We start from the raw sequence: 22,812 nt of genomic DNA on the forward strand, positions 1-22,812 counted from the left end.
AAAAATCTAAACTATTGTACTCACTACTGTTCAATTTTAAGTACACTTGGAAGTAAACTTTTAGAAACCATGTGGGATAATTTAGTCGAAATAAGTATTAAAATAGTACGCTTACAAGCATACTATTAATACATTGATATTAGTATACTTAATACATTATAAAATAGATTTAAAGTATACTTATTTTTTGTAAATGTGCTAATTAATTCAATTTTGTTTACTTACTTCAATCACTGTGTTAGCTTGTAGACATTAATTTGCTGCCTGCTTTTTTTTAGCAACCAATTCACAAAAAAGAACCACTGTGATTCAGACTCCAGAATGGACTCCTAACCTGTCGGAATTTGGTTCACTATACCTCACATCCGAATACATGAGCAGATCAGCAGCAAATCTTCTGCTTTGATCGAAGGGAAGCATACACATCATGAATAGCGGGTGGTTTGCAAATATGTTGCGGGTTTTTGTGCTCCCTGTTGTTTGTACATCCACCACACTAACCACCTCCACCTCTTCCCAAGCCATTTCCTTCAGCAATATTACACTCTGTTTTCTGAGTAACCATGTACGATATGGATCTTCACTGGTGGGCTTCAATGGGAGTATTGTCTTGAAGGAGGAAAAAAAGAAAACCAACTTATCAGCACATTTTCCTGCAGCAGAGCACAAAGTCTATCAAGTCAGACAGTAACAGCAGCCCACATTCCCCAGTTATGCTGCTGGAAAAACAAGTCTACGATATCTTTCCGGACCATTTGAAGGTGGAAACACAGAACCGTGGTTAATCAGATGAGGGTAGGCGCTCAGAATCCAAATATTTTGGGGTGAAATCTAATGCAGATCAGCTTATTTTTGGTCTCACAATGAGGCTTCTTGTGGAAATACAGCACAAAATGTCTGGGTGTGAAGAGACAGTGAAAGTGTAAATGATATTCAAAGCAAAAGAAAAAGAAAATGTGACTGAAAATTTCAATGGTGAGAAAAATCAGATTTGTGGTGCTATGCTGAGAAAGGCAGAATTGCCTCAGCACACATCTTCTTGTGTTTTTCAGTGCACTTAGACAAGCGTTTGGCCAGGCAGGCTCATCACACTAAGTGCTCTGGCGAAGCAACTCACGCCGCTGTCACCCTGCTGGAAGTGTGAGTGTGTTTGTGTGCGTGTGTGTGTGTAATGGAGGCTGACTCACCAGTGGGGGGAGGAAATGCACGCCTCTCATCCTTGACCTTGAGATTGTGAACAAGTCTGAGAAACACACTTTCGGAGGTGGCAGATGTCCATAGGGACATCACCTTCTTTTACTCCCTGCTAAGGGTTGCCAGGCGGCTCGCTGACAGCCTACATCTTATAACTTTTGTTAAATTAGATTTGGAGATTAAACCATCGATGAGTCTAGTATTCTCTTTTCACGCTTTGTTCTTGGTTTTCTCAGAGAATGTTTTGCTTCCTTTTAAATATCTGTCTCCAGAATGGTAAAACAACCATATTCCCTGACACAATATGTTGCTTACTATTGTGTATGTATTCACCAGTGTTTAGGGGCAGGAGGTACAGTATATATTATGTATAAAACATATTAGCTTTGTACATGAATGTTAACGAAAAATAATTTTCTTGGTTATGCAAACTTTAAGGGAACATTCCATTTTATCATTATTCAAACATTTTGAGAACGTTGAGAATGAATGTTCTGAAACAAATAACAATTAAAAAAGTTAGATGATTGTCCAACTAAAACATTTCAGGAAAAAAAAAATTAAATAATGTTTTTGTGCTACCATTTTGAGAACATTATCAAAAGACCTGATAACTCGTATAATGTTACTGGAAGAACTTTGAGAGAACTTGAAAGTTAATGTATTACCTCAAATAATGAATAAGCTCACAAATTTGTAAAATAAATCTTTATGGTTGCTACTCTCCTCTTCACCAATATTTTAACATTTATTTTAGTGACAAAACAATTTGAATGGAACAAGACAACTTGATTATTAGAACTATTCAACCCCAAAATTTAATTTTGTCATCATTTACTTACCCTCATATCATTCCAAACCGGTATGACTTTTCTTCTTTTGTGGAACACAATACAAGATATTTTAAGAATTAGGTTGTTTTTTTTTGTTCATGCAATGAAAGTCAATAGTCACCAAACCAAAAACATTTTCTAAATATAAGAAAGAAAGAAAGTCATAAAGGTTTGGAATCGCATGAGTGAGTAAATAACAACAGAATTTGCATTTTGGGGTAAACTGTGCCTTTGAGGGATCAGTTTGTACACAAATATTGAAATATTATGAAGTAGTGTATTCTTTTTTTTCTTCTAACAAGACTATTTGTGTGGGCTACCGTGTCAAATTTGTATTCTTTCTCCCACTCTCGTGACTCATGTTGCTTCTTAGGCATTACTGGAACATAAATATGCACGCAGACAACCCACAGAAAGCGTGGGTGTACTGCCAGACCTGGACAGAGGACAGGTTAGAACATCTCTTTAAAAAAAATATCTGGAATCTGAATCGAGACCCTGAGCAGAACATAAGGCAAATCAGAGTGGGAGTGCTTTTCCTCAGCAACTTTACTCACTAACTCATATTCATTGAGACACAGCTGTACAAGAGGTATCTTCTCATTTAGAGACTAAGTGGAATTTAAGGGACAGTTCAGCCAAAAAACAACAATTCTGTCATCCTCTACTCATCTCATTTCGTTCCAAACCTGTATGACTTTCTACTGGCTGTGAAAACACAAAAACAACGATATAAGAAACAGATATATCAGTTTTTGTTGTCTATACAATGAAAGTCATTGGACAAAAATAGTTCAAACATTCTTCAAAGTATCTTCTTTTGTTCCACAGAAGAAAGACAGTCATACTGGTCGGGATGACATGAGAGTGAGTAAGTAATGACAGATTTCTTAAGCTAGTAATCCATGTACAGAATCTGCGCAGGCTGTGTGAGGTGCTGTCCATAAGCAGACATTTACATGAGAGGCGTTCTCAGCTCCTCTTAGATCTCATCTATGAATCACGACGCCTTGAGCGAGGACTTGAAATCTTTCTACGGAGTTAAAATAATATGTCAGTCCTAGACTGCTTGGATGCTCTGTTTGGAAAGAGATATGAAAACCTGGAGTTGTTGTGAGTTGAAGGCTGTCCTGAAAAATCCCCTGGTCTGTCCCCTAAAAGAAAATCTCGGTTGAAACCACAAATCCATATATTCTGTTCTTGGCTGTGCTGTAAATATAGAAAAGGGATCATCTTTATTGAGAGGTGATATATTTTTGTATCAGTTGTTCTCACTGACCCAAAAATGAGCCCTAGGTCCATTTTAGAAAAATATATTTTAAATAAAGGAGATATTTAGGGGGCAAGCAATGGAGGGGCTGTAGCCTGTATTGGAATTGTAAGTACTCTTATTATTTATCTTTACTATTATTCTTTTATAATTGCAGCCATAAGTAAGAAAGTGGTGCAATTTGGCTAACTTGTAGTGATAGGAATGAATAGTAATCTGAACAACTTTGGGGTCTTTAAAAACCTTTATAGCACAACCACCAGTTCAAAAATAAGCCATAACAACCAGTTATAACTATTTAACCGTTTGTTCTAGAAAAAAATTACTTAGAAGACCTGATTTCTCTCCTCATGTTGATCACATTCAACATCTTGCATTAACATTTTTGATATTCATCTTTGTTCAAAAGTTATAATGTCGCAAACTAAACAATGTCGACCCCAAATCAGATCAGAGGCAGTCTCTTGGCAATGCTTCGATCAATCGAAACAAAACTTGATATGCTTCATCCGCACCATGGTCTGAGTGTCCATGCCAAATGTGTTAAAAGTGCAACCAACAGGTCATGAGCATCTATTTTTACTCATAACTTTTGATCAGTTTGTCAGAAATCTAAATATTGGTGACTATAGATTACTAGGGACTTTTGGGATCAAATGTCATTGTTACATTTAGAGACATAATTATTTTATTTAGGAACAAATTAAAAGTTTGCAAATTAAAAAAAAATCAGTTTTGGCTTCAAAATCTCAACTCTCTGAAATTAGGCCATTTAAGGCAAATAAATGGAGTGCTGTGGAAAGCATCAGGCAAGATGTTTGAAGATTGTTTGATTCAAATTTAGTGTGTATCTAGATTAGAGTTTAACAATCTGAATTATGCAATGTCCATAACGTTCCCTAATGAAATCATATGGCCAAATATGTCAAAATAGTAAGGGCTTGATCCCATAATTACTGCATGCAACTATATTTAATACATAGGTTTATTAACACCGCCCCATTTTTTTTGTTTAAACCAAGACAGTAAATCCCAATTTAATTTATTGCCATCTGAATCCAGAATGTCAGTGTTTTTCTCCCACCACCCGCATAAAAATCCCCGGCCAAATTGCCAACCGTTTTTTGACAAACACCCAGGTCGTGTGGTGATTTAATTGCAGTCCGAATCCACATCTCTGAATTTTCAAGAAAAGATAGTTTCAAAATTAACTGTTTATATCATTTTTAACCAAAGCGGAGTACTGTATCATTGCGTTTTCCTGTAATTTGGATGCATTTTAAAGATCTAAAGCCTACACTTTTATTACTGAAATGCTGGACAGTATTTACACGAATAAGCTATCATCACTGCTCAAAAGAGAAAGAAAAAAACATGTCAACATTTGAAATGAGGCGCTATTGCGGCAGTAATTAATGTTATAGGTTACATTTTTTAGTATTCCGCTCATTTAAAAAAAAATTACATATTTTTTAATTTACATATTTAATTACATAACAGATTTAAATAAAATTAGATAATATTTTATTCCAAGCATATGACATTTTTACATCAGACAAACAATCATTCGGCTGACCACATGAGCAGCGTTCCCAGGTGCGCATGATCACAAAACTTACTCCTTCACCGGGAATAAATCACCATCTGAATGCACAAGTTTTTATCAGTGAGGTGGTATGCAAATGTATTTTTACGGGCGTCCACATGAGAAACAATTAACGTCCGAATAGGGCTTAAGAAACACTTACCAAGCAGGGTTTACTAGTTTTCACAGCCACTCAAAATTGAGCTCAGGTGCATCCCGTTTCCACTGATCATCCTTGAGATGATTCTACAACCCTGCTTGCAGTCTACCTGTGGTAAATTCAGTTGATTTGATGTTATTTGGAAAGGCACACACCTGTTTATATAAGGCCTCACATTAAGGCTGTAACATACTCCACAAGAACAGAGAAAAAAGTTCTCGCAGCCCAGGTTTAGGAGTCCTCGCAGCTTGTTCTCGACACGTCGCCTGAGCAGAACTTTTTTCTTGCATGTGTCTGAGAACTATTGTGTGATTGGTTAGACATTTAAAGTGGGTGTGGTTGATTTGGAGAAACGTAGATGATTGGCACCTGCTTTTCTCGTGAAGTATGAATCCACTGGCCAGAATGAACTTTGTTCTTGTTCTTCCCACCTCGAGAAAACGAATAAAATTTCTTTGTTCTTGCAGAGTATGTTTCAAGCTTTAACAGTTCATGTCAGAGCACAAACCAAGCCATGAAGTTCAAGGAATTGTCTGTAGCCCTTCAAGACAGGATTGTCTCGAGGCACAGATCTGGGGAAGGGTACAGAAACATTTCTGCAGCATTGAAGGTCCCAATGAGCACAGTCGCAATCATCCTTAAACGGAAGAACTGTGGAACCACCAGGGCTGGTCAAAGAGCTCGTTAAACTGAGCAATCGGGGGAGAAGGGCCTTAGTCTGACAGCTGACCAAGAACTCAATGGTTACTCCGACAGAGCTTCAGCATTTCTCTGTGGAGAGAGGAGAACCTTCCAGAAGAACAACCATCTCTGCAGCACTCCACCAATCAGGCCTGTATGGTAGAAAGGCCAGACGGAAGCCACTCCTCAGTAAAAGTAGAGTCTTCTTAAGTGGTCCAGCCAGAACCCAGACTTAAACCCGATTGACCATCTCTGGAGAGATCTGAAAATGACTGTGCACAGAAGCTTCCCATCCAATCTGATGAAGCTTGAGAGGTCTTGCAGAGAACAATGGGAAAAACTGCCAAGATTTTAGCATCATACTCAAAAAGACTTGAGCCTGTAATTGGTGCTAACAGTTCTTCAACAAAGTAGAAGGCTGTGAACACTTATGTACATGATAATTATTATTTTTTAAATAGATTTGGAAAGATTTCAAAACAAACTTATTTCATGTTGTCATTATGGGGTATTGTTTAAAGAATTTTAAGGAAAGTAATTGAATAATTGGTAATAAGGCTATAACAACAAAATGTGGAAAGTTATGTGCTATGAATACTTTCCATATGCACTGTACATGTACAGTTTTTTAAAGAATGAAAATATATTTTTAAAATGTTAATAACTGTGGAAACAATCACAGTCTGTGAAAATAGTGCATTAATCTGTGTCATGTAAAAAATATTAGGTTTATGTAGTTCAAGATATTGATCAATGTCTGAGTTTAAGAACAAATTTTGTTTGCTAAAAACATAATGTTGGTTTCTGTGTGAAAATGAAGCTGAGAGCCACCGTATTATATCATTTTGACATACTTCACTCTTACATTACTGTACCATAGATGATAAAGAGTTAGCCAATATCACCAACATTAAAACCTTTAAATAAAAACACCAAAGGAGTTTTGTTCTCTGTGCTGCCCTCTGCTTATTGCGTGATGTTGTAAAGAGCAGCAATGGTGTCTCACTGCCTAGATACAACTCAGCCAATCAAAACCAGAGCCATGGTTTCCTTAGCAACAGTGTCAGAGCTCACTCTAAATGAAATGAGTCATTCTCATGAAAATCAGGAACACAGGAAAGTTCTACGAAAAGAGAAACCATTCAATGTTAATTTCCAAATGTCACTCAAATCTGGAAAACTACATCCAAACATGATAATTAACTTTGCATGCAACAACAACAACAAACAAACTGGCCCAGCAAATGAAACAAAAGCATTTTTTTGACCTCACATCTGGTATTGTGGACAAGACACCCGTTAAATTAAAAGCTGTGAACTGGCCCAGCGTATTGAAGTAAATGACAAGCCAGGTATGTTTGTGCTTTTTTAAACTGGTACTTGTTGAAACATGCTGTCAGTGAAAGGCAATAATGAATGACTGAAGTGAAAGCTGGAGCCAAACTGGTTTTTAGCTCCATTGAGCAAATGGCAGTGATAATTATAGCTGTAAAGTTGCAGAAAAAAAGATCAAAGTGTAAAAGTACAGAGAATTATGGCCCACTACATACATTTCGTCATCAGCATGCTCTGCATGTCTAAATGTTCTTACTGCAGACATATGTTGAAATTACTGTATTGATGTTTCCTATAGCTGGCGAAACTAACAGCTAAGCCACTGATTTCAGCGACTAGTTAAAAAAGAAGCTGGGAAATGGCAATAAAACAGCAAATCCATGTTTACAGTTTTAATTTAGTCTTTTTACTAAAATATATTTTAAATTCAGTCAATATTTCAGCGTCATAGTCTGTTTCATGCAAACATGTTTTACGGCCCATTCAGAGTGATAACAATAAAGATGCAGCGTTGGGTCACAACACTGCAGAAATAAAAACTATTATAAAATAGAATGACCGTTTCAGTCAATCTCATGTCAATCTTGAGTACCTACATAGTATTGCATCCTTCATATCTCCGAAAAAGTCTTTAGTTTTATTATATTTATAAAAGAAATATAGGCTGTACCGAGTCTTTCTGGAAAAAAATGAGCGCCTGGAGGCGTATCGTGTGGGCGGAGCTAAAGAATGACGGGCACCCACAAAGCGGTGACGTCCTCAAGCGTGGAGAAGAAAATGCTACCCTAAATCAGATTCAGCTAATACATATATGATCCAGAATCAGATCCGGAGGCTGAAATAATTTGAACAGGAGAAGCAACATCATCAGGACGTCCGTCTCTGTGGTATGTACTGTATTTGTCAACATTTCACATGTCAACCACCTGTCAACATTTGTGTGTGTTTACTCGTAGTTTATGAGGACATGATTCGGTTTATGGACTATTGTATGTCACTAAACCTTAGCAGTAGCAAGCAAAGCGGTTTTGCACGTCAGACTAGTGTAACGTTATACATAGAACAACAATGGAGTAACGTTAGCGCATTTGAATGACGAAGCACGCTTTGTGAGAACGCTAGGTTTATGATTGGGTGGTTTTACTGACACCTATAGTGGTCAGCTAAACAAACATATTTAAACACACACCATAGATCGCATGCTCCATTAATAAATTAACTATACACGATCGTGTCGTTTACTGATGTTTACTCACGTGACGATAGCCAACAACATAGACATTTGGAGCAGTTTAACTCACCGGCTGCTTCCAAAGCACGACCGTGAACCTTTATCGCTGAGACCATCAAAAACACACTTCTTTGGTATGATTGGGTGAAGTCCTGTGACAGCAGTGACCGTGGAGATCCGCGATGTTGTGAAGCTTCCCGTCATTTCTGCGTTCAAATCGGTTCAAATGCAGCGCTGCCTTCCCGGAATGCTGTGCTAAAGCGTTGAAGTCGCTTGATGTCACCCATAGGAATAAAGTGGAACGCGGCTCGGACTATAACGACATAAGTGTTAACGGACGACTGGATCTGCAGCTGATTAGGACACAGTGAAGGCTTATAGGGCTGTCTGTTTCAATAGCATATTTGCATTGAGTTTGTATTGTTGTTAAGTTCTTTTAATGGATTTTGTCCACATTTTGTTTTAGCCTCTAATGTGATTATTTGGGAATGGTTTGGTTGTATGGCCAGAAGGATTCATGCCATACTTTAGGTTTTTGTGAAACGCCACCACTGAATGATGGCAGGCATAAAAACAGGCCTATACAAACTGATGAATAAAGATTTAGACTTTTGGAAAAATCCCTGTTACATGACAATCATCATATGATGTCATAAATTATGAAACATTTTATTCAGATTACAAAGGTTAGATTCTCCTTGATAAGCACACTCATCCGTCATGGAAAAGGGTGAAAAAAATAGCGCAGTGCTTCAGGACACTGGAGGAAGTCATTAATCATGAGGAATGTTTGCATTATGATGAACATAGTTAAACATCCTTGATTGTGGTGTCAAGATGTGTTACAGACAACACATACGTTTGATCGATTACATTGCTATTGAAACCAAAGGCAATCCTGGATTTATCCCTTTTACGCAACCCAAGGGTGGGTTTTAATAGGCAAGCTCTTGGATGATGCAAATTCTTCTTCCTTGTTCTTTTGGGGCTTGTTCCTCATATAAAAAATAGTTTGACATTAACAGTGTGACATTTGTCTTCACAGCTTTTTGTGTGGGGATTCCTGAAAGAGTGATTTCCTTTGTTGGATCACACATGGGCCGTGAGCCATGACTCACCTTGAGCAGACAAACCTGTCAAGTTGCCTTCAGTACGAACTAAAATCACCATAATCTTTCCTTCCTGTTTTTCATCAGAATACCACAAATTCCCCTCCCCCCTTTCCTTCCTCTGCAGGGAGCTGCTTCTGGAAGCGCGCGCGAGAGAGAACGAGAGAGAGAGAGAGAGAGCCCTTTCACCTACATTCAGCTAAGACATGTGCAGCACGGGGCGGTGCAGGGCCTTGATCGCTGTGATGTTTCAGTGCTTCCTAAAGCACATAGCGCTCGTCCATCTGTGCGGGCGTTTATTCAAAACACGCACACATGCGTGTCCATTCAATCGAGCCTTTCTTCAAAGTGACTGAAACGGTTTGAAACACTGTAATCGCCATTTCCCTGTTCAAAACAGTCTGATTATTGCCTTGTGCTAACATTAGGCTCAAACTATTTATATTTAATGTTTTTTTCATAACCATCTCATGTTTAAATAGTGCAGTAGTAGCCCTTCCAAATGTTATACATTAGCTGGTCTTCTAAGATCTAATTTATGGAGCAAAATAAACAGTCATTACATGAGAGATGAGTCGATGTCGGTTCATTTCATTAGTATACACTTACCAACACTTAATTAGGCACACCTTGCTAGTAATACCTTGCCTTCTGAACTGTGTTCATTCTTTGTGGCATAGATTCAATAAGGTGCTGGAAACATTCCTAAGAGATTTTGGTCCATATTGACATGTCGGCTGCACATCCATGATGCGAATCTCCCATTTCCCCACATCCCAAAGGTGCTATATTGGATTGAGATCTGGGGACTGTTGAGGTAGAGTATAGTTTACTTGTCATGTTCAAGTTTGAGAACATTTCAGCTTCGTGACATGGCATTCTATCCTGCTGGAAGTAGCCATCAGAAGATGTGTACACTGTGGTCATAAAGGGATGGACAACTACAGCAGCAATACTCAGGTAGGCTGCGGCATTTAAACAATGCTCAGTTGGTACTAAGGGCCCCAAAGTGTGCCAAGAAAATATCCCCCACACCATTTCACCACCACTAGCCAGAACCATTGATACAAGGCAGGATGGATCCATGCTTTCATGTTGGTTATGCCAAAATTCTGACACTCCCATCTGAATGTTGCAGCAGAAATCGAGACTCATCAGACTAGGCAATGTTTTTCCAATCTTCTAATTTTCTAATAATCTTTTCCAATTTTCGTGAGCCCGTGTGATTTGTAGTCTCGGTTTCCTGTTCTTAGCTGCACTGATGTGGTGATCTGCTGCTTTGTATCAGCTTCAAGGTTCAATGTGTTGTGTGTTCAGAGATGCTCTTCTGCAGACCTAGATTGTAATAAGTAGTTATTTGAGTTACTGGTGCGTTCGCTCGAAACAGTCTGGCTATGCTCCCCTGACCTCTGGCATCAAGGCATTTTTGCCCCACAGACCTGCCCTCATTTGATATTTGTTGTTTTTTTTGGACCATTCTCTGTAAACCTTAGAGATGTTCGTGTGTGAAAATCCTAGCAGATCAGTTGTTTCTGAAATACTTAGACCAATAACCATGCCAATTTTTAAAGTCACTTAAATCACCTTTCTTCTCTATTCTGATGATCAGTTTAAACATCAGCAGCATTGTCTTGACAATATCTGCATGTCTAAATGCATGGAGCTGCTGCCATGTGATTGGCTGATTAGATATTTGCATTAATGAGTAGTTGAATGTGTTTACAAGTGTTGGAATTGTTAGTATTCTCAGTCCAAATCTTTTTACCGCACACATACAGTATGTAGAATTGAGTGCACTAATTGGTGATGCTGAAACTAACAGCTGAGCCATTGATTTCAATGACTAGTTGAAAAATAAGCTGGAAAACGGCAATAAAACAGCAGATCAGTGTTTACAGTTTTCATTTAGTCCACACAGAGCCTCCACATAATAGCGTATGAAACATAAAATATTCTAATTGGTTGTGCTGCATCACAGAACAGTTTGACAGTGTTTCACAAGTTCATACTTACAAATAATCAGATAAAGTATTATATGTATGGTGTGCTTTAGGGCTCCGAGCTCTGTATTTTGGCCTGAACTCAGGGTACTCCCACCGTATCTCTGGTTAGGATAGTAAGCCTGTCATTAGCAATTACTCTTCAAATTACACAAATTGAAATTTGTGATTTGAAAATACGCCTACTGGAAAAGTTTTGCAAACACTCCCATATAAATTGCAAAAAACGTTTTTTCCCCCAGAGCATTTAAAAAAGTAATATTTCGCAAAACAGCAATGTGTTTTTTTTCACATTTAAAGTTCACTTGGTGTACATTAAAGTCGATCATTCTTCAAAATTGATGCAGTATGTTTGAACAACAGACGACACAGAGTTCCTTATTAAAGTCATAAAAGACAAAATAATTATGGGAATACTGGATTCTAAATAACAACAAAATGCCACAATTGATCAAGACCTTTAAGCAGATAGGAGGGAGAAACACCCAGAAATGCCTCATTCATGGGCCCAAGTGTAATAGGCTTTCCTTGCCTTTCCTAGGGCGGCAGTGGCTCAGTGGTTCATGTAGGTTGTCTACAAACCAGAAGGTTGGTGGTTCAATCCCCGGTTCCACCTGACCAAGTGTCGAAGTGTCCATGAGCAAGACACCTAACCCCGGCTGCTCCCGACGAGCTGGATGGCGCCTTACATGGCTGACATCCCCGTCGGTGTATGAATGGGTGAATGTGAGGCAAAAATGTAAAGTGCTTTGGATAAAAGCGCTATATAAATGCAGTCCATTTACCTTGCCATTAATGCTTGGATAACACACGATTTAAAAATAATGGCTAGTATTGATATACATAAACCTACCATTATCTGTTGCCATGATTTTTGGATTGAAAACAACATTTTAGTCGCATATCATCGGTTAAAGGAGCACTATGCAATTTTCCGTCCACTGGAGGGCGCCTATTCTAAACAAAGGCGTAGTTTGATGACGCCAAGTGTGAGCGCAGAATCTTGGGACATGTGGTCTTCACCTTACAGCCGGCGGAAAATAGGACTTGGGCAGAAATCATGTTCATGGATGGGGTTATTAATGTTACTGTAGTGTGAAGCAGAGCAGGACCGAGTGTTGTGGAGCTGAGCACGGCCGCTGGAGGGATTGTTATACAAACACACGGCTCACGAGTACTGGGACTTTTATTATGACGGGACGGGACACAGTCGCCGGGCACTCACACTTCTGCTTTTTCCGGTCATGATACATGCTTTTTTATTTTGCTCTGTTGATCATAATAAATACATTTAAATGTGTTTAAAATGATGGTATGACGTTACTCTGTGCGTTTGCTCGGCGCTGCTGTGACGTTCACACTGCTAAGAGAAAAGCACTTCTGCAGAATGAAACAGGGTAGACGCAGATATGACGCGATTGACAGGCGACATGCTGAAATGTCCCGGGTCCTTAGTTAAAATAGCAATTTTTTCACAATTTACAAATAGTTGGAAACATTTGGGATATTGTAAGTACTCAACTGAACAAAATATATAACACTGAAATATATGAATATATAACACAAAAAATTGCAACTTTTTATTTTCCGTTGGGCTTAGTACACGATGTAACTACAGAAGAGTCAAGTTTTAAATAGGAAAATATAGTTAAAGTCTTTGGTCATTTTTGAGCGTGATGCTAATGGTCTAATCTGATTCAGTGATGTATGCTAAGCTATGCTAAAAGTGCTACCGCCAGATAAAGAGATCAACTGAATGGATTCAAAAACGGTAAAACTCAACTGTTTAACTCTAAGGGACTTGGAAAATGAGCCTATTTTCAAAAAAAGTGGAGTGTTCCTTTAATGGAAAAGCCTTCATTTGGCAATTGTGTTTTTTAATCAACATTTAAAAAATATTCACAAAAGTTTTGTGCAAAACTGTAATGGAAACGTGGCTATTGATCATCAATGTCCATCAACATCTTACGACGTCTCCGCTTGACATTATTTTGTGATGTAAACTGACATTAGTTGCAAAGACAGCGAGTATTCATAAAGACAACCAGTATTCTGAGGGGTTTCCCTATTTAATGTGATTAAAATAGTGCAAGCATCAGGCAACCAGTGACTGCAGGTTTCATCATCAACCTTGAGTTGGCCCACATGCACCATAATAACCTGTGAAAAATTGACTCCATGAGCGATCACGGCAAAGCATGTTATTTCTGGCCATCTGTGTAGAGGAACTGGCATGTAAACCATGGCTTCACAGCCCTTACAGAGGCGGTAAAGCAGGTCATTATGGAATCACAGGGCAGGTGATGGATGGAGAGATTAGGGCACTGCCTGTGTCCCTACACGCTAACAAGGATGGTGTGAGTCAGCATTTATTTCCCCCTCGGGGGCCCATTCCATTGTCTAGACCCAAATAGCCGCAAAACAACTGGCTGCTAGTCGGGTCCACCGGGTCCACTGAGACCGCCACACATGTCACAATGGTTCTGCTGTAATGTAATTCAAAGTCATTTCCAACAAATCACATCGGAGACTCTCACCTCTGTAATTTCCTGAGCTACATCAGCATTAGGTCATTAAACTTCTTATATTCGATGAAGGCAGTGTAATGAGGCATACTGTGATTCTAAACCATCCAGACTCTTGATTTGTTTTCCTGGGAAGGTGTTGGTGAATTCTCACCTCTCTCAAAATTCATACTTTTAGACCCCAATTAACACTAATGGTTAGTGACACGGGGAACCATAAACCAAATCCGGAGCCTGCAAACAGTTTGCAAATAATAAAAATGCAAACAAAACCATCATTATGGCTGCAGAAAGGCGAGACAAACACATCTAAATGTCTAAATGAAAACATTCTGACATATAACAGACTGTGCCTTTAAGAAGAATTTTACTCCTCCTTCATTGAGCTAGAACAGCTGCAGTGACAAAGTTGCGGCATGTGTCCAAACCACACTCCGCTTTTTCCTGGCAAACATTTTTTTTTTTCCGTACACCTGCAGAATCTCTCTCTCTCTCCACTGCTCTGCTGAACTCCATATCTTAGATAATTTTTTTCCACTTCATATTGCTAATATTTTCACCAGATATTTTATATTGTTATTTTCTTATTATTGATATACTACTATAGCTTTTAATTGTATTTTTTTATATTTTGTTTTAATTTTAATATTAAAGTTTTAATTTGTGTTTTTGTCATTTGTAATAGTTAATATATGTCTATATAGTTTTTTTTTTTTATGAATTTTTATTTTAGCTTTAGTTTTTAGTACATAAAGTTAAGTTAAATTTAAATGCGAAATATTGCCTTGCCAACTAGCTAAAAAAAGGAATTTGAATATTTTATTTTATTTCAGTTAATGTTTATGTAACTTGTTTTTCGATGTGTTTAAAATACACAATATGCTTCTAATGATTATTAATTTATGTAAATATGTAATACTTTAACAACAACACAAGACAAGAAATTGTTGTGGGAAGAAAAAACGAATAAAACACCTGCCACAGCAGAAATTCATCTCCCATCTGCCATTTTTAACGGTTATGTCACGCCCATCTTGGGAACTTGGGTACCAAAATTATTTCCGAACTTCCCAGTGGTAAACACGACATCAGAGGGCGTTCATGTGCAATTTTTACCTTGAAAACTTGTATTTACGATAATTCCGATAGCACGTGAAGCAACATAATTAACCGAACTGGGGAGAAACACAAGCTAAACCAAAACAGACAAGACAGGCATAAATGTAACAATGGCAGTTTATTCCCTACAAGAACAGCCAGTTTGGACTACAACGAGCTTCTTCCCGGGTTGGTGACATCATAAACCCTTGCATTAACATAAACGCTGCCCCAGATGTGACTTCTGCCCGTAATGGTAAGGTGCGTGGCGTTTCCAGACAACCTGTGCTTGGCACTTTAGCCAATAAAAATACATGAATCTACATTTGGCCATCTAACCAATCGAAGACCATTGTGTTTTTCGGAGGGATGTGCTTCATAGAAGCAGGAAGCAGACAGGCCTTTCAAAGGACTGTGGAGACAGTGGTGTGGAATAAAGGTCAAATATAAGAAAATTTTAAAAGAAGAAGTATTAAGACATATTATACTGTGCCCCATAAACACAACCAAGCCTAGAAAAAAAAACACAGAACCACCCCTTTAAATAATTTAGCTCACTAGTACTAACCAATGAAAGCATATTATAAGGTGTTACTGTAAATGTAAACTTGAAACTATTTATTTAACTCAATATTGACACAAAAAAAGGAACAAAAACAAATGGCATCTATCTCTACATAATCTACAGAAAGAAGGATTTATCAACAAAAAAGGTCACATATTTGAAACAGTTGCAAGTCAGATGACAAAGTCACAAATTTGATGTATGAATCACTCATGAAACCAGAATATATATGAAGTACTACCTGAGAGAGAACTGAAAATAGATCAAGGGAGAATGTGTAGCTTGAAAATAAAAAAAAGACATGACTCAGAATACAGAAAGAGAGAAGCAACTGAGCACAGCTGAAGAAGAGCAGAAACAAAATTATGAGATGAGCATAAGTTACAGTCGTCCTTATCCTTTAATTAAAGCATGTGACATTTGAACTGACCAATCAGATCTTTAGAATTAATCAGTCCTGCACCAGAGTTGTAAAAAAGTGTACTAAACTCCAATATATAAACTCTTCAAAAGACCAACTTCCTTGTTCGATAGGGCTGCAATTATGCGAGAAAAATACATTTAATATTACATATTTTCTATATCCCTTTTATTCAATAGTGCCAATAATCCTGGAAATAACTAGTTCAGTCATGAAACTTTAGAGGGCTGTTATGACCGATATGTCCTTTACATGCAATCTGCAAGCAATCACATAATTATTGTTTATTACATTACATTCCGCTAATTAGCTGGTTGGCCTTTGCTGATCCTGCAGCCAATGAGAATGCTTGCTCAACATTTTAATAGTCTGGTTCAGTGTTTGCTGTAGGCTAGTCCTGCAGTGACATGTGAAGTATCTATTAGCAGTAGAAAGTCCATAATTGCTCTGCAGCAGCAGCAGAGTAGCTGTTCTAGTCCGCAAAGACCAAATACATTAACATTGGCATATTCAATAACATGCTAAAACTATTTTGAGAGTTGTCACGATTGAACTGACATTTTATCATGACTTGCCATCTCACTTCACATACTTTATTATTATTAGTACACTTGTGTGATTACAGCAAATACATTGAAATTCTAAATATAAATATTTTTGTATTTTTCCACACACTAAAAATATATATTTATTTTTATCTGAAAACATTGCAGTTAAAGGTGCACTATGTAATATATATATATATTAGGGATGCCACAATACTCAATATAATATTGAACCGTTCGGTACGTTATTCACGGTTCAATACGCACTGTTGAATTTAGTTTTTTTCTTCTTCATTTTTTCATTTAATTAATTATTTCCATTTCTCTCCGTTTGAAATATTTCTATCAGTTTATTTCGGCTCTTTTTGAGTTTGCCTGTGAGTCTACGCGCTGATATGAGCAAATATCCAATCATATGCACTAAAGTTAGGCGGTATTTAACCACGTTGTAAACCCTGGCCGTAAATTCACGACACTTACCAATCTTTTTCACTAATAGCGAGTTCAGACCAACTAAAGTTGCCGATGCATGTCCCGCACAAGCCGTTGTATTTTCACATTTGCCGCGTTTGCAGTGCGCAACTGATCTGCGGCTGTGAACACAGCATTTATTCATTATTTTTATTTCAAATTTTAAAGTTGTTAGGCTACTGAACAAGGCTTAACTGTCATCATTGCAATTCTCTTGTATACACTCTTTCATAGATGACACCTATCATTTTTATTAAATTCCTTTATTCCAATTTCTTTATATTTATGTAGCCTTTATATATGTTAAAAATCACAAACATTACAATAGACAAAAGAAAAACATATTTTATTTCGTAAATCTTTTTTTTTTTTTTTTTACAAGAAATCCAGCAGGTCATAAAGAACTTTGTTTTTCCACCTTCAAGAAAGGAGAAAGGATGAGTGCTATCCATTATGTCTTCTTATTTAGCTAAATGACAGATATGATGTTGTTTTCCTTGCTTTACCTGAGGCAAAACGCCTCATGATGACTTTGAAACAGAGTAGAATTATAAATTATATTCAAATTATATGTCTGTGGTGAAATTACTAGATTTTCGCATCAATACATGTTTATTTTAATGCAAACATTGCGCTGTCACTTTAATTCAGCCAGCACAGCAAAAAATAGATTCAGTGCAGAAACGATCGCCTCACTGCTCTATATGCACCGCTTCTGGAACGGTTCGCCAGACCACGTCCGCATGTAGTGTGAAAGCTGTAATCCGTTATGAGTACGGAAAAAAATACGCACAGTATACGCACTACAAACGGAGTATGTGTGAAATGGACGTCACTTGCAGCAGCGCTCCGGTCTTAACGCTCTGAAAGCTGCCACAGTTCACAACAATGCAACGAGACGGTGCGGTGCATCATCTTGATAGCACAACAACTCTTCGTACTTCTGTCCAACTTCCGACTTTTCGGCTACTTTTGGTAGCTGGATATATATCATTTGTTGCGTCTAAATATGAATGAGGATACGGTTATTGATAAATCAAATTGTTGTTGTTGTTCTTATTTTCATTTAGGGGGGCTTAGGAACATTTTGGGGTAGCTATAGCCCCCCTAAAATAGGCCTAACAATGTCCCTGATTGCTACACTTTGCAAATCAAATGTGGGGTGAGTGGCAATAAAAGATTAATGCTCTCTTGCATTTGAAAATAACTTACCACCTACTGTACATTAAATGCTTAATTTAAACCTATAACTGATAGCATTAATAAAAGCATATGTGAGATAAACATACATTTGTTGAAACAACCATGCAATTTTAGTTTGCTTGTACAAGTCTTTTATCGTGACTCGTACCAGAGCACTCCAGGTCACAGTGCTGTAACAGGTGAGCTTCCAAATAAGTTTACTACATCAGAAAAGCCATACATTTGGGGCCAATTATGCTATGCAAACGTGAAAGTGTATTAGTTTACAAATAATGCGCTGTGATGTCATTACATGGTATTGATAAGCCTTTATTGCTCACTAGGGCTGGGCGATATGGATAAAAAAAAATATCTCGATATATTTTGCTATATCTCGATATACGATATATATCTCGAAATCTTTACAGGAAAAATAACCCCCTAAAAACTACAGCAAAAACAAATATGCCAAATACCACAAATTTTTATTGAAGTGCAAAGAGGTTGTCAGTTCATGTAGGAATGATATGCGACATTTACAAAAAAATTCCCTGATTACATAAATAATAATAATTTAACTATGAAAGAAAATAAATAATACATATTGCCTTCTTTTCATTTATTTCATGCTTTCAAAAGATGAATCAAAGACTCCCTTTTTTTACACTTAAAGTAAACAGTAAGCATTCTGCAGAAAGATGGGAGCATGACTGAGATATAAATAAACTGATTTTATCATAACACCACTTCCTGTTAAATTTGTATCAAAATTCAAATAGTAGATGTCACGCTCTTTACTAAAGCGTGACTGAGCGCCTCATCATGCGGATCATGTAGGCTACACATGAGCCGATTTTCACTTCTTTTCCAGTTACAGAACGAAATATGAATGTCAGAAGGTAGGCTATATGATAGGCTACAGTACAACTTACAGAAGAGCACCCCGTGTCTCAGGACACCCGGGATGTCGCGTTTTTCCCTCTTGGTTAAAACATGAATAGACCTATTCATCATAATCCCATAATAAAGCTGACAAAATAATAATAGTAATGATATTGCAATACTTTTTTAAAATGTTTTCAAATGATATGCGATCATTTTGACATGACAAGCCAGACCCACATCAAGATGTTTGGTCTGGAAAATCACCATTGACAGGGCTCAATCCGAGGGGCGGATTAAACGGTTGTCTTTCAAACTCCCTCTGCACGCGATAGGATAGCGCTACAACCAACCAGAGCAACGAAGGTGAAACAGAGCTCGCTAACTGATTAACCATTCGCCGTATCCAGTCGGCTAAACTATGAACACATCTTCCCGCTCTTTGTTCTTTTCTCAGAGAAAAGCTTAACTCCAAGTCTTCCAGAGTCGCGGTCAGAGCTGATTCGAAAGACCGCCGCCGTTCGCCAGTGTCTGTGTTTACTAGAAGCACGCAAACGCAACTCGGCCGTCGTCATTATGGCCCCGCCCGCCGACTCTATACATGATGTGATTGGGCCGTCCAGATTTTGAGGAACACAGCTCAGAATGGTATTGAGAGTGCCTAGACGACACTTGCGGGCATATTAAATTTGCTGCCGCTAGGGTGCGTCTAGATTTCTAGGCTAGTCAATCGCCTGACTGTGGGTGAAACTTGCGATTTGAACTATGATGAACATTAATATTTCTTTATGTATTTTAGCAAGCAGTTGTGTTAGAAGGAAATCATGGTCTCTAAACTGAGTGTTGAACAACGCACGCGCTTGTCAACATAACTAATCCTCACCTGGTTGCGGACGCCGCCGTGTTCAATGAGACAACACGCGAGGGGAGGGGGAACAAAAGCAACGAGGCGGGAGGCGCGCGAGCAGGGGCGAGCACAGCACAGAGATGGCAAACAAGCAAAGTGGCGGAATCAGAATTAAATATAAACAATATATCGATATATACGATATGTCCAAATCCATATCGAGTTGAAAAAATATCTCGATATATTTTAAATATCGATATATCGTCCACCCCTATTGCTCACTACCACCCATGTATTCATTATTCAGCTGAAAACAGCTGGGAATTGTATGTATAAGAAAGTTTTTGGAGTAATGCAAAAAGTAGGAAGAGGCACGTCTTTCCAATGAGCCAGAACGTGACTAATGAAATTCCTCTGTTGAGTGACTTTCCTAAATTGCTTTGAAATGCAATGCAGTACATTCAACTTCCTGTGAGGTGTGAGCAATTCAATTCAGATTCCGCCATATGAGCTGAAAGCGAGCCAGTTCGTACATTCTGAATTTTTGCACTGCTATACGGAGATTTACTGTAAGAAAACTCACTGTTGACATTTTGGCTTGATTCCTGTATTTTACGCAACACTAAAGTTTAAGCCTCCGGCGATGGATATTACTTGGCAGAGAAAGACCACTTAGAATGATTATGCCCAACACAGCAGGAAGAGACAGAGCTCACAAATACACAAGGTAGCAACTGTTACTAAGGGGGGAGGAGGGATAAACAGCAAACAACAGAGCAAGACAGAGTAAAGGAAGAGAAAGAGAAAGAGCACAACACTGAGGAGAGGGAGAGGGTGAGTGAGCGAGGGGAGGGGAGAAAGAATGAGCTCTTTGTGCTCAGTGAGGGTGAATAATAAATTGTGACTATGTGGAGGTTATCTGAGGGCACTCTGCCTCTATAGGCAGAGACCTTGGCTTGCTGGTATTGTGCAGCATGGCCGTCCATTGGATGCTTACATAAATAAGTCAGATAGTTCTGTTAAGTCTCTTCCTCCGTTCTAAGTGCTGCTGATATGCTTTTTGTGTGAAACAGCACAGGCAATGACTCAGTACGAAGCGCTTGCAATTCAGGTCACCGTGAGACGTGTGCTTTTTATACAAGAATCTTCTATGAGCCATTAAAGTGAGAGGCGGATTTCAGGGAGGAAGAGGCTTTTTATCTGATTTGGCTGCATATTAGAGGAATGAGAATTGTGGCATTTTCAATCCAATTTTTCTCTTTGTGTTAAAAAAATATTACAGTTTCAACAGATCAGTCTGCAGCATTTGTAGCATTATGTTGATAAGCACAAAATGCCCCTCCTTTACTTAAAAAAGAGCAAAAATCTGGGTTACATTGAGGCACTTACAATGAAAGTAAATTGTATTTCAATAGCACACTATTTCAAAAGTCCCACAAAACATGGTCAATATTAACACGATTTCAGTGTGGAAAAAAACGTCTTATTGATCTTTTCTGTGTAAAGTTACATCCAATTTTACTACCTTGTCATGAAAGCAATGCTGTGAACACAAAAACGGCTGGAAAAATTCTAATTTAAACAACCTTACAGCTCAAATAATAAACAGAAGTTTTAATATGAAGGTGATGATACTCTGGGCAACTTTGTGAGCAATGCTGTCTGGCAATATTGCAGAGTAATGTTGCTTGGGCACTTTCCCATTGAGAATAGGCAAACAATTTCTATCTGAATCCATTAGATCGATCGTGGGCCCTGTGTCTCACCTGGTTGCCTGTTGACAGCAACATTGCTCAAAAAGTATCATCACCTTAAGTGTTTTTACCAAATCATGAGCTTCAAATTTTATTGCATTTAAACCCTCCAAAGATTGGCCCCATTTACTCCCATTGTAATTGCCTCAGTGTAATCTTGATTGTTAGCCTAGAAATCTAGACTCACCCTAGCAACTGCAAATATAATTGGCAGGCAGGGAGTCTAGGAACACTTATGAGCTTGAAAAACCAAACTCTAGTCAGGCCAATCACATTGTGTATAGAGTTGGTGGGCGGGCTTAACATAATGACGGCAGAGTTGCGATGGGTCCACGTGCTGCTAGAAAAAAAAGTAGCTGGTGAACAGCGGCCTTTCGAATTGGCTTTGACCAAGACTCTGGAAGACTTGAAGTTAAGCTGGAGTCAATTGAACTGGAACATTACTTTAATCCATTTAATACATTTTTTCCATGAATATCCAATACATGGTTGAGTGTGTAAAGTAAGTGATATCACCAAATTAAGTGATTTTACCTGTCCCATTGATTAAATGGAAAAACTTTTTAATAATTAACCCCAGCAATATGCTTCCTCTGGGTGGTCATTAGAGGTCCTCTGAGTACCAAAATATCAAATGAGGTCAAATAAACCAAATCTATCTTGGGTTTTCCCCATCATGGCCCTGTCCTCTAGCAGCGCTGAGCTGAAGGGCAAACTTCCTGGCAACATGGTGTTTGCTGCAGTATTCATTTTAACAAGTGCTTGGAGGAAATCCCAATCCAATCTTCTTTTTAATGGAGTCACGTTTCCCTCACACCACCATGGTGCACTTTGAAAACTTTGTTTGATAAAAGCATTTAGAGTTTGCAATCACATGCCTAAGTACATTTTATATTGTATATTTTGGGATAAAAAAATACTAAATATGAAATTCAGTAGTTCTCATGTATGTTATTTATATGAAGTTTCCAATCCAATTAATCTTTGAGTTGTGCAGATGATACAGACCCACTTTATATTAGGTGGCCTTAACTACTGTCCTAACTAATGTCCTAACATTTAAATAATTAATTTGATACAATGCACTCACATTGTACTTACATTTTTTAAAATTACCTGCATGG

At 38.1% G+C, this 22,812-nt stretch overlaps 1 protein-coding gene across 2 annotated transcripts in view; it reads right to left on the reverse strand.

Moving 5' to 3' along the window:
* Positions 1–22,812, reverse strand: part of tbl1xr1a (TBL1X/Y related 1a) — a 326,002-nt gene that overhangs the window by 138,129 nt on the left and 165,061 nt on the right. The gene's annotated exons all lie outside the window — the stretch shown is intronic.

This window comes from Pseudorasbora parva, chromosome 22, assembly GCF_024679245.1.
Source record: "Pseudorasbora parva isolate DD20220531a chromosome 22, ASM2467924v1, whole genome shotgun sequence".
NCBI lineage: Eukaryota > Metazoa > Chordata > Actinopteri > Cypriniformes > Gobionidae > Pseudorasbora > Pseudorasbora parva.